Here is a 10,865-nt window from a genome sequence, read left to right on the forward strand (position 1 = left end):
CCCCTCAAAATGTCTGTGCACGTCCCTGACGCAGAATAGTCCCGACTGTTCCTTGAATCTGATGCGGATGGTCGCAGTAGCACAGCAGTCTGTGGCTAGTAGAGCTAGAGCCCTTCAGTTAGGAAAACTGAGCACTGTGTGTAGAGTTTATCATGACAACTGACAGAGCTCAGCCCGCCACGCTGGAGGGGGTGTGTAGGGTGTATGGGGGTTGGCCTCAGGAAAGCTTCACATCTCCGCGCTGCTGTTTTGGCGCGCATTATGGAAGTTTGAATCGTTCGAGTCATACACACAAGTGCAGCGATGGAGCGCGTGAACACGAGCAGTGTGAGAGGATTCCTGAGATCTTGCAATGATCTGACTGAGAAGATTCGCTGTTCAATACAGAAGAAACTCATCAAGAAGTACTTGAGCGGGTGATATTATGCGCTTACAATTTATGTGTGGATTAAAGAATAGAATAGACAAAATAGGCATTTAATGAAGACATATTTTATATTTTTATATCATTGTAGAATGTATTTCTCTCTCACTAGCATATGTGACCCTGCCTGTGAAAACCCAGCTAAAGTCATTTTTTTTTGTGATTCAATGTTTTCTACATAAAATCATCCTACACAATGTAAAGAACATTCTGTGAAAATATAACCTTGATATCTTTAATATTGACTGAGTAAGGCCATGTCAAAGATTTGCTAAAATTAGGCCTCAGAAAATCATATTTTTGAGAAATTCCAATTTAAAAATAGGTTATTTGTTAAAACTGCAACACATTTGAGCCATAGTTATCCTGCATATGTGCCATATAACACATTAAAGCTGAGATTCTCCCCTTTTTAGTGATATATGACACATCAAAAAATTCTTAAAGTTTTGTAAAACAGGTCTATTTATTATGATATGCATGTCCAAAAAGCTAAAAGCATAAAAACGAATGGGGGTAACACAAGAGCTTGATCGTAGCAAGAATTACCATGTCAATTCAGTGGAATGATTTGTATAACTTTATTAGTAAAATGTTATATCAGTGAAATGTCAATAATATATCAATTAAATAACATAACATTTCTCATTCTCTGAAATTATCATTCTCTTACTGGCCCACGGTGTAACATTGAGTAAATCTGGAGTAAAAAATAAATAAATAAATAAAATTTCAAGGGATAGTTTACCCAAAAACTACAATTCTGTCATCATTTACTCACCCTGATGTTGTTCCAAACCTGTATGAGTTTCTTTCTTCTGCTGAACATAAAAATAAGATATTTTAAAGAATGTTAGTAACCAGACAGTTGACGGCACCCATTGACTTCCATAGGTGCCGCCAACTGTCTGGTTACCAACAATCTTTAAAATATCTTATTTTTTGTTAAACAGAAGCAAGAAACTTATACAGGATTGGAATAACATCAGGGTGAGTATGAGTATGAGTAAATCATTTTTGGGTGAACTATCCCTTTAACATCTCCAAATGACTCATCCTGAGTGACAGCAACTCTCTCTCTCTTTGAAAAATAAAGAACACTTTTCCCCATTGAAATACTTGCAGTTGCAAGAGAAACTGATTTTCAGTTTCACATCTGGACTTCCAGCATTCGAAGCAAATTCTTCTTGCTGGTGTTCCCTCTTCATGTTCGCCAGACAAATAGCTTGGGCTTCAATCACCAAAACTGGCTTGTCCTCCTCATCATGTTGGTCACTGCCTGAAAAAGCAAAGATACGTTTTTTTCAATTCAAAGCAAGATACCTAAAAACATGATTGCGTAACATGCAAGAATGGGAAGTGGGTTTAATTCCACATTTAAAATGGATAATGAAGCATTTTATATGAAAATATCATCAAATATTTTTTCAGTTTAGTCAGACTGGATCTGATTAATTGAGGGGAGGGCATAGGAACAATAAACAGCCTAGTATAGGTGGTAAGCAGACTTAAATTCAGAGTGTAATGAAACAAATAAACATCATGCCATAAATGTAATTAATTTAAACTGATCCCAATCAAAAAATGTAATAAACATTTAAATCCACTATTTTTGCATCACAGATATGTGTTAGCATTACATTGGCTGGACACTGACAGTATACATTTACATATTTAGCATAAAAAAAATAATAACAAAAACTTACCGTCAAATTCCTCGCCAGTTTCGTCAAAGAATGTGTCCTGTTCATCATCACAATCATCCTCCAGAAAATAATCCGCAATAAAACCGGTTAAATCATAATTTGAGGCAATTCCACCGAGATTAATATCAAGCAAGCTGTTTAAGCAAGCAGCTATTTTCCGTTCCTGCTCATACTTCGGTGTCGCTGGCGAAGCCATGGCCATGTCAGATGTCAAAACAACGCATTAACGCATTAACGTTACCATCCAGCAAATAACACGTAGCAGGCCAAAAATGTCCTTAAAATAAGTTGAATATTATTGGCAGAATACTAAGCTACAAAACAAATAAGCAGTTCTTAAAATATTGGCTATGACAAGAAAAAATCACCACAGACATCTAAACCCGGCTTAAATCTCTCTTTTTTTTTTTCGTTGTGTTGACCTGATTACCGCTCGCGGATTGATATTAAAGTCTGTTTTTACTCTTTCTAATAGAAAAGACACAGAAAAGAAGTTCCTGAACCGAATGATATACGAATCAGCAGTGTTGTTGCGCGAAATAAACCCAGAGACGATTGAAATCAATGTTTAGGAAGCCCACGTCCGTTTTTTGGGGTTTTTTTGCGCAAAAGTATAACGTAGTGTCAATAAAATCATTAATTTCGGGGGCCCTCGGGGGCCCCGCGGGAGCTCGACGAAATTCGGCCCCCTCGCTCGCAATCTGGGCAGCGGCCACAAGGGGGCGATCCCCCGACCACCTGCAATCGTTTCAACGCGCGCCAAATAGGTTGCAGGCGGGCGTCCACGGAGCGCACGTGCCTCCCCCTGACCGCCTTTTCGCGAAATTCCCTGACCACACCCACCGACCACGAAGCGCCCGTTCGTCCCACTGACCGCCCCCTGACCACGCCCACTGACACGAACAGCCTATTCGTCCTCCTAACCGCCCGTTTGACCACGAAGCGCCCGACCGCCCGTGACCGCCCCCTGACCACGCCCACTGACACGAACAGCCTATTCGTCCTCCTAACCGCCTGTGTGACCACAAAGTGCCCGTCCGTCCCCCTGACCGCCTGTGTGATCACGAACGGCCTATTCGTCCCACTGACGCCTATGTGACCACGAAGTGCCCGTTTGTCCCCCTGACCGCCTGTGTGACCACGGACAGCCTATTCGTCCCCCTGACCGCCTATGCGACCACGAATGGCCTGTTCGTCCACGGCCGATCTAAGTGACAGCCCGTGGCCCCGCCCACTGACCACGAACAGCCTATTTGTCCCACTGACCGCCTATGCGACCACGAACGGCCTGTTCGTCCACGGCCAATCTAAGTGACAGCCCGTGGCCCTGCCCACTGACCACGGACAGCCTATTCGTCCCCCTGACCGCCTATGTGACACGGACAGCTTACAGGGACCCTGTCAAATAAGTTGCAATGAAGAAGAGGATAGGTGGTTAGGGGTCAAAACAGGCGCTTCGTGGCACTGAGGAGGACTATGGTGAAGAGTAGGTCGTTGGCGGACCCCAAAAGCACTTGGTGGACCTCCCCGTAGTGCGCTGGCACCCCCAGAGGCGTCCACACAGGGCCTATGTTAATTTATGCTAATTTTGGCCACTTTATATGCGATTTTACAAAACGTCCACGCCACCATTGGTTTAAGCAGCTCGTGTCGTCCATTTCGTGCACGCGGACCTTCGAGTGCCTAGGCTGACAATGGCAACTTTAATGAATGTCCTAATAATGTGTGATATAATGTCTTTTCTGTTTGTCGATATTAATCTGCCATTATATCTGCCATCTCCACGGAGACTTTGCGTTTCATTGCTTTCTAATTCAAAATAGGGTGATTAAACACTGCCTGTCACGTGACGTGCTATAGGCCTAGATGTTCATATCAGATTAAAAATAGTACAATTAGTTCCAAAGTTGTATTTGTAGTAGAAGCACAGTAAAAACAACCCTTACCATGCTTTTACCACAGTAACATTAGTTTTACTGTGATAAGTGTAGTAAAAAGACAGTAATCACAAAACTTACCATGCTTTTACCACACTATTGGTAGTTTTAATGTGATACTTATTGTAAATGCACAGCAACCACAACACTTACCATGCTTTTACCACAGTAACCCTAGTTTTACTGTGATAGGTGTGGTAAAAGGACAGTAACCACAAAACTTACCATGCTTTAAACCTCAGTAACCCTAGTTTTACTGTGATAGGTGTGGTAAAAGGACAGTAACCACAAAACTTACCATGCTTTAAACTTCAGTAACCTTAGTTTTACTGTGATTGGTGTAGCAAAGGACAGTAATCACAAAACTGACCATGCTTTTACCTCAGTATTGATAGTTTTAAAGTGATATTTGTTGTAAATGCATATTAACCACAACACTTGCCATGCTTTTAATGCTTTATAATGTAACATCCAATATTTGTAAGGTAAATCAGTACTTTTTCCTTTAAATAATCCTATATATTATACATAATGATATTTTCTTTTCTCTTTTTTCAGCTGAAAAGACCAAAAGGGCCTTTCGTACTCATTATTACGGCCATTATTGTTTGAGGAGAAGTAAACGGAGGAGACGGACAGCTGCAAAGGCAAATATTCACAATGGTATGTATGTGTTGGTTTTAACCCTAAATAAAACATTTTATCAAGCATTTGTTGTTTCTTAAAACTTTTCTCACAAAACCCATAGTCCAATGAGTACAAACATAGTCTGAAAGTCTTAATAATTCACAAGATTTAACAAGCTGTCAAATTCGTATGATACTCGTACATATTTGTATACTCGTACACAATCCTGCAGCTTTTACTCATTGGCTACTGCCTCAATTCCTGTACATATTTATCGCGATATTTGTAAATCAGTTGCGCCACTTCTTGGAAAGTTGTCGGATGTCACACACACTGTCAGAAAGTTTATATTAATTGCAAATTGGTCCCCGTCTGTTTATGTTCCAGTGATACATGATTTCTCTCCACACCTCATAACCTTCCTCTGTTTGCAAGAGTGGAAAAGCTTATCTGACTTGTCACATGATATCAGATACTCGATTATTTTGTCATAATCAGATCAGTTACATTGCTGATAACTGGTCCCGTTTGCATGTCAATCATTTTCATATGATTATTGCTTGCTATTAAAGACATACTTTTATTAATAGAAATGCCCACATATCAGTGAACTTATAACATAAAAATGCTTTTAACATTTAATTATGCAACACTCTTTACAGAAAAATATCCCACGTTTATGGATAAACTCACAACGTCATCATCAAGTGCTGTGCTGGGCACATTGGGCGACAAGTGTCCTCCAACGTATTCGATCCGTGGCCAAGTTCTCCACATCTTCCCATGGGACACTGACATTCTTCAGATCTTCGTGAAACATCTGTCTCCGTGTCTTCCTTGGTCTTCCCTGTCTCCTGCATCCTCCTGGTGGTGTCCACTTCATCACTGTGTTTGGGTGTTGTTGTTTGGGCATGCGTAGGATGTGTCCAGCGAGGTGCACCCTTTGCTCTGTCTCAGTTTCTGAAAGTCTTCATGTGGAGTCCCACTCCTCCTCAGGATCTCTTTGATATATGCAGAACCAATATTAAAAATAGTGATTTATCTTTTTCCATATTGTTAAAGCATTTTGTTTTCTCTTTTAAGCTTCATAAACTGTACTTGATTTCTGCCTAATGCCTTTATAAAAAAGGGTCAGTGCTCATCAGGTGTTTTGCTAAAGGACATATTCATTGCATAGTTACAATAAAAGTGACCAATAATCACAAGGATATAGAATGAAAGTTGAGAATGTAAAATGTTGTGCTTATGTTTTTGGCTATTTGTTCTTTAAAGCGAAGAAACAAATGTATTTTCACATAACAAAGTTGAATCTCATCTCTTGGTTTGTAAATATATAACTTCATCATAGCAATTTTTTTAACGTTAATGTATGTGCCACTATAATAGATTGCCCCTGTATCTGGATATTTTTAATTAACTGATTTTTATACTGTTGTGCAGTAGTTTTGGCGCTACATTTGTCTTTAAACAGTTTGACATTAAATATTGGAATAAGCTTTCAAAATTGTGTCCATTTATTGTGCTTTTGTTACATTTATATGAATATAATTGATATACTGTACCTTTAATATACTATACATACACTGTAAATGTTAGAAGCACTTTAGTACATGTAATTATCTTTAATTAAAATACTGCAAAACTACTCCTGCTGTAGGCCATTGCTTAGAAAAAAGTTTCTCTTTCAAATTTATGCATCAGTCTAATCAAATAAGCAAATTTGTGTCATTGATCATGTGAACTCGTTTTTGGATGGTAACCACACAAAGGAGTCTTTTGTTTTTAAATATGAGTTTTATAATTTAATTAGAAGGAATACATGTTTAACAGCCTAAATATAAAATATTTAAGGTATCTATCCCTGCAGCCGGAACCAGAAGAGATCTGTCATCATTTACCATAAATGAGCATGTAAGTGTGACGCATCTGTTCAGCTGGGTTGTTATTGGCTGTGACTTTATCGCAGAACTCGCTGTGATTGGACAATCGTTTAACCCATATAAAACGGCGCTTCATGTTACAAAGTATGGTTTGGTGTTATTATTACGTTAGTTATACATTAAGCTAACTATAAAGTGTCTCTATGTTGTGAGAAATTACTCCTTTACTGAGATCCTAACCCTAACCCTAAGCATGTCTGCACATTTCAATGAACTACAGCACCATGCTTCCTGTTCCATTGATAGAATGACAGAGATATGTGGGTAATGTAGTTTTAAACGTTTAGTAATAAAACAATAAATGTTAAATAAATAATATATTTAATGGACAACTGGATATCTAAATTTGTTCATTGTGCAAACCTTTATGACATATATGAGGGACAGGCTGAAATTTGATATTTTACTGTGAGCACTTTAAAAATAACCTTTATGCCAGCTTTCCATATATGTCTGAAAACTCTGGCCAACATTATTTATTAAACATAGCATAAGCAGTTGTCCAGCTGATTTTCTCTTTGATACATTAACCGGACTTTGAGTTACAGCCATTTGAAATGTGCATTTGTTTGCTCTTCTGGGGGCCGTTGCTTGGCCCCTGGGGGTGGAAGGGCAGTATAATCTACACAGATCTACACACACTATTACTATTACACAAGGATAATGCACCATTCAGTAAAAAAAAAAACTAAAAAAACAGTGCCAACATTTCCTTTTCACCCCCTCTGATTGCTGCTTATATGCCTGACATCAGTGATATATGCTTTCATTCGAAAAGCAGTAGTAGATGTACTAGAATGATCAACATGGATCATCTTCAATTAAACGTTAAGTATTTATAGCAAGTTGTTATTCACATAGCTTCCTTTTATTTCACTGCAAACTGGCATACATGCATACTGGTGCAACTTTTGTTGCATTGTTGTCCCAAATATCATTAACCAGATCTACATTTTTTATGTCCCAAGTAAAAGAATCATGGTCATTAATTATATGTAGTTATTTTTTAAATTAATTAAACTAAAGAAATAAGAAATTAAAATTTCTCAAATAAAAATTTCTATTTACTGTACCAAACGCCACTTTCAATACACAATAGTCACCATACTTTATTAAACAACACTTTATTGGAGGACAAAGCATAAAGTTGATAAAGTAGCATAAAGACAAATGAGATTCAAGATAAATAAAAACGTGTCTTCAAAAATACGTTAACATCATATGAATCCATTCACAGCTGCTGAAGCCACAAAACGAGTGCCAGATAATCATATTCAGTCACGTATGATACAGAAAACAGATCTGATATTGTGTTGGAAAATAATGATTCATTATCACAGCTAAACTGGTTTCTTGCTCTTCCCTGTACGTCTCTATCGTGTTCGTGTTCTTCTTCCTCGTCTAAACAGTTTGTTCAGTTGAAGAAGATGTGATCACTGATGTGGTGTAGCTTTTTCTCAACCAGAGGAAGAAGTCTCAACATCCCATTGTCAGGGGTTCTCCAGTCCTGGTCTGAAAGTAAAACAAAAAACACAAACCATTCTCAAATGAAGTTGTTTAATGGACAGTCGGGTCAGCTTATGTTCTGCGTTATTTAAAGCAGTGATGGTTTACTCTGGCCCTCAGCGTCCACTGTCCTGCAGATTTAGCTCCGACCTCAAACCCTCCTGCCTATTGTCTAGAAATAAACCTGAAGACTTTGGTTAAAATTTTCTGATGTGCTCGATTAGGGTTGGAGGTTAACTCTTCATTAACCTCAAAAAGTAGAATGCAAAGGGCCAGAGTTGCCTGTTCCTTACATAAATTTACAAAGCAGCAGTCAGTACATTATATAATATACACATTTTGAAGTATTATATATATATATATAATATTGCAGCACATAATATAAGCTAAGTACTGAACAAAAACAGTTTTACCCATATCAACAGCAACCTATTTTAAAAGATCTTTTAGAAAGGCATGGTCTCTTTTGAGCCTTTGCCAGTGATGCTTGATTTCTTTCCAGACAACATACTCTTCTGTCACTTGTTTCAAGAGCTTCACTTGGTCAAAAAGCAAGTGATAACCTGTACAATGTAAAATTGTCAACATCAAATTATGTACTACATTTTACAGCATTGTTTCAATACAATACATACCAATGGACTCGCACACTTTTCTGTCTTCCTTGGGCACCAGATGTTCCTTCCTCAGCCGAAACAAAGGACTTATTCGATTAGCTTGCGTTGATATAAGGACTGGTCTTCCTTCTCTGCTGTAAAACAAGAAAGTCTCGACTTACTCTATGTGCAATTACTATTGTTCTTGAAACATAAATTAAGACAGTTATAAATAAGTTAATTTACCATATAATTCAGGAGAGAGCATTTGATGAGTAAATACTGATTGCAATATTCTAGAAACTTCACCTGGGAAGGGCTGATCACGCAAGATTCGCTGCGACTCACTAGTAGCTCTTGTAATGGTTGGCTCTTAAAAGAGCTGTTGAGTTTGATATTGGTAGAGCTTTAAAAAAAAGGACTAAGTAATCCTGCAAAACAGAAAGGAAGGTAATTTTAATACATTACTTGCAAATAGTCAGTTTATAACTGTAGGATATGTTTTCTGTAAAGAGTGTTGCATAATTAAATGTTAAAAGCATTTTTATGTTATAAGTTCACTGATATGTGGGCATTTCTATGAATAAAAGTATGTCTTTAATAGCAAGCAATAATCATATGAAAATGATTTACATGCAAACGGGACAGATATCAGCAGTGTAACTGATCTGATTATGACAAAATAATCGAGTATCTGATGTCATGTGACAAGTCAGATAAGCTTTTCCACTCTTGCAAACAGAGGTAGGTTATGAGGTGTGGAGAGACAACATGTATCACTGGAACATAAACAGACGGGGACCAATTTGCAATTAATATAAACTTTCTGACAGTGTGTGTGACATCCGACAACTTTCCAAGAAGTGGCGCAACTGATTTACAAATATCGCGATAAATATGTACAGGAATTGAGGCAGTAGCCAATGAGTAAAAGCTGCAGGATTGTGTACGAGTATACAAATATGTACGAGTATCATACGAATTTGACAACTTGTTAAATCTTGTGAATTATTAAGACTTTCAGACTTTGTTTGTACTGATTGGGCTATTGTCATGGTTCTGTCACTTTTGCTTTTGTTACTAGTTCTGTGTGGTGACAGAGCGATGACATTTCCTGTCTGTCTCGTGTTTTGTTAGTCTAGTTTCATGTGAGCACATGGCTCCTGATTATTCCTGTGCCCTGTGCTTTCTGTTTAATTGTTAGCTCCTCCTTTCTCGTTATCTGTTTAGTAATTAACATTCCTCACCTGTTGTCTCGTTACCCTTGTGTGTGTTTCCTTTATAGCCTCCTTTGTGTTTTCAGTCCGGTGCTGGTTCGTTTGTCTAAGTTCCTGTTTCTTGTTCCTAGTGTTTTTGCCTTGATCATGTTTGTTCTGGTTTTTTCCCCCACGTGGGAGTTTTGTTTATACCTTGTATTTTGTTTGGTTGGTTAATTAAAGTCTTACCTTGGTTTTCCTGCAATTGAGTCCTCGTTTATGTTCCCTGATTATCACGTGACAGAACGAACCAGCCTAGAATGAGGACTCAGCGGAAAACATCATACCAGTCACCAGGCCCTTCGATTACCTGTCCTCAATATGAACGGGTTATGAAATTCAACGTGTTGGTTTCTCTCCATCAGGAAGGTATGAATATTCGAGACTTTGCCCTAAGATTCAGCTCAGCAGCTGAGGGACTGAGCCTGGGGAAGACGGCCCTTAAGGACCTGTTTAATTTTGCACTTGACAAACCACTCAGTGCAGTGGAGATGGGGGTACTGAAGGAGTTCGACTTCTGGGGTTTCATCAATGCTCTGGATCCTGAGAGGAAACTTCCAGAGTGGCCAGCTATTGTATTCCCAGAGGCAGAGTTGCCTGCACCATCTCGTACTGATCATCGCAGGAGGAAGAAAACGCCGGTTGTTCTGGAGGTTTCGACTTCGGCGGTCCCAGCCCCGATGGTCCTGGATGATCCTACTTCGAGGGTTCCAGAGGGTTTTACTCTCCCTGCTAAGACCCCAGGGGTTGTAGAGCAGCTGGTAGAGACTACCCGCTCACGAAAGCGGAGGAGGAAGAGAGTTCAGGTCACGTCTGATGAGTCAGAGAATGCTTCCGTCCCGTCTGATGATCCAGAGACTGTTCAGGTCACGC

At 39.0% G+C, this 10,865-nt stretch overlaps 1 long non-coding RNA gene across 2 annotated transcripts; it reads right to left on the minus strand.

The window, feature by feature from the left end:
* Nucleotides 1–7,748: 7,748 nt before the first annotated feature.
* LOC311306658 lies at nucleotides 7,749–9,170 on the minus strand. Of its 2 annotated transcripts, none has more exons than XR_014630199.1 (3): nucleotides 9,046–9,170; nucleotides 8,776–8,891; nucleotides 7,749–8,146 (listed from the first exon to the last, which is right to left on the minus strand). It is a non-coding gene; the product is annotated as an uncharacterized lncRNA (long non-coding RNA). The 2 variants fall into 2 exon arrangements; XR_014630200.1 differs by having other exon boundaries at nucleotides 7,886–8,146; nucleotides 8,776–8,888.
* Nucleotides 9,171–10,865: the final 1,695 nt, after the last annotated feature.

This window comes from Rutilus rutilus (genome assembly GCF_951802725.1).
Source record: "Rutilus rutilus genome assembly, chromosome: 16".
In the NCBI taxonomy this organism is placed as follows: domain Eukaryota; kingdom Metazoa; phylum Chordata; class Actinopteri; order Cypriniformes; family Leuciscidae; genus Rutilus; species Rutilus rutilus.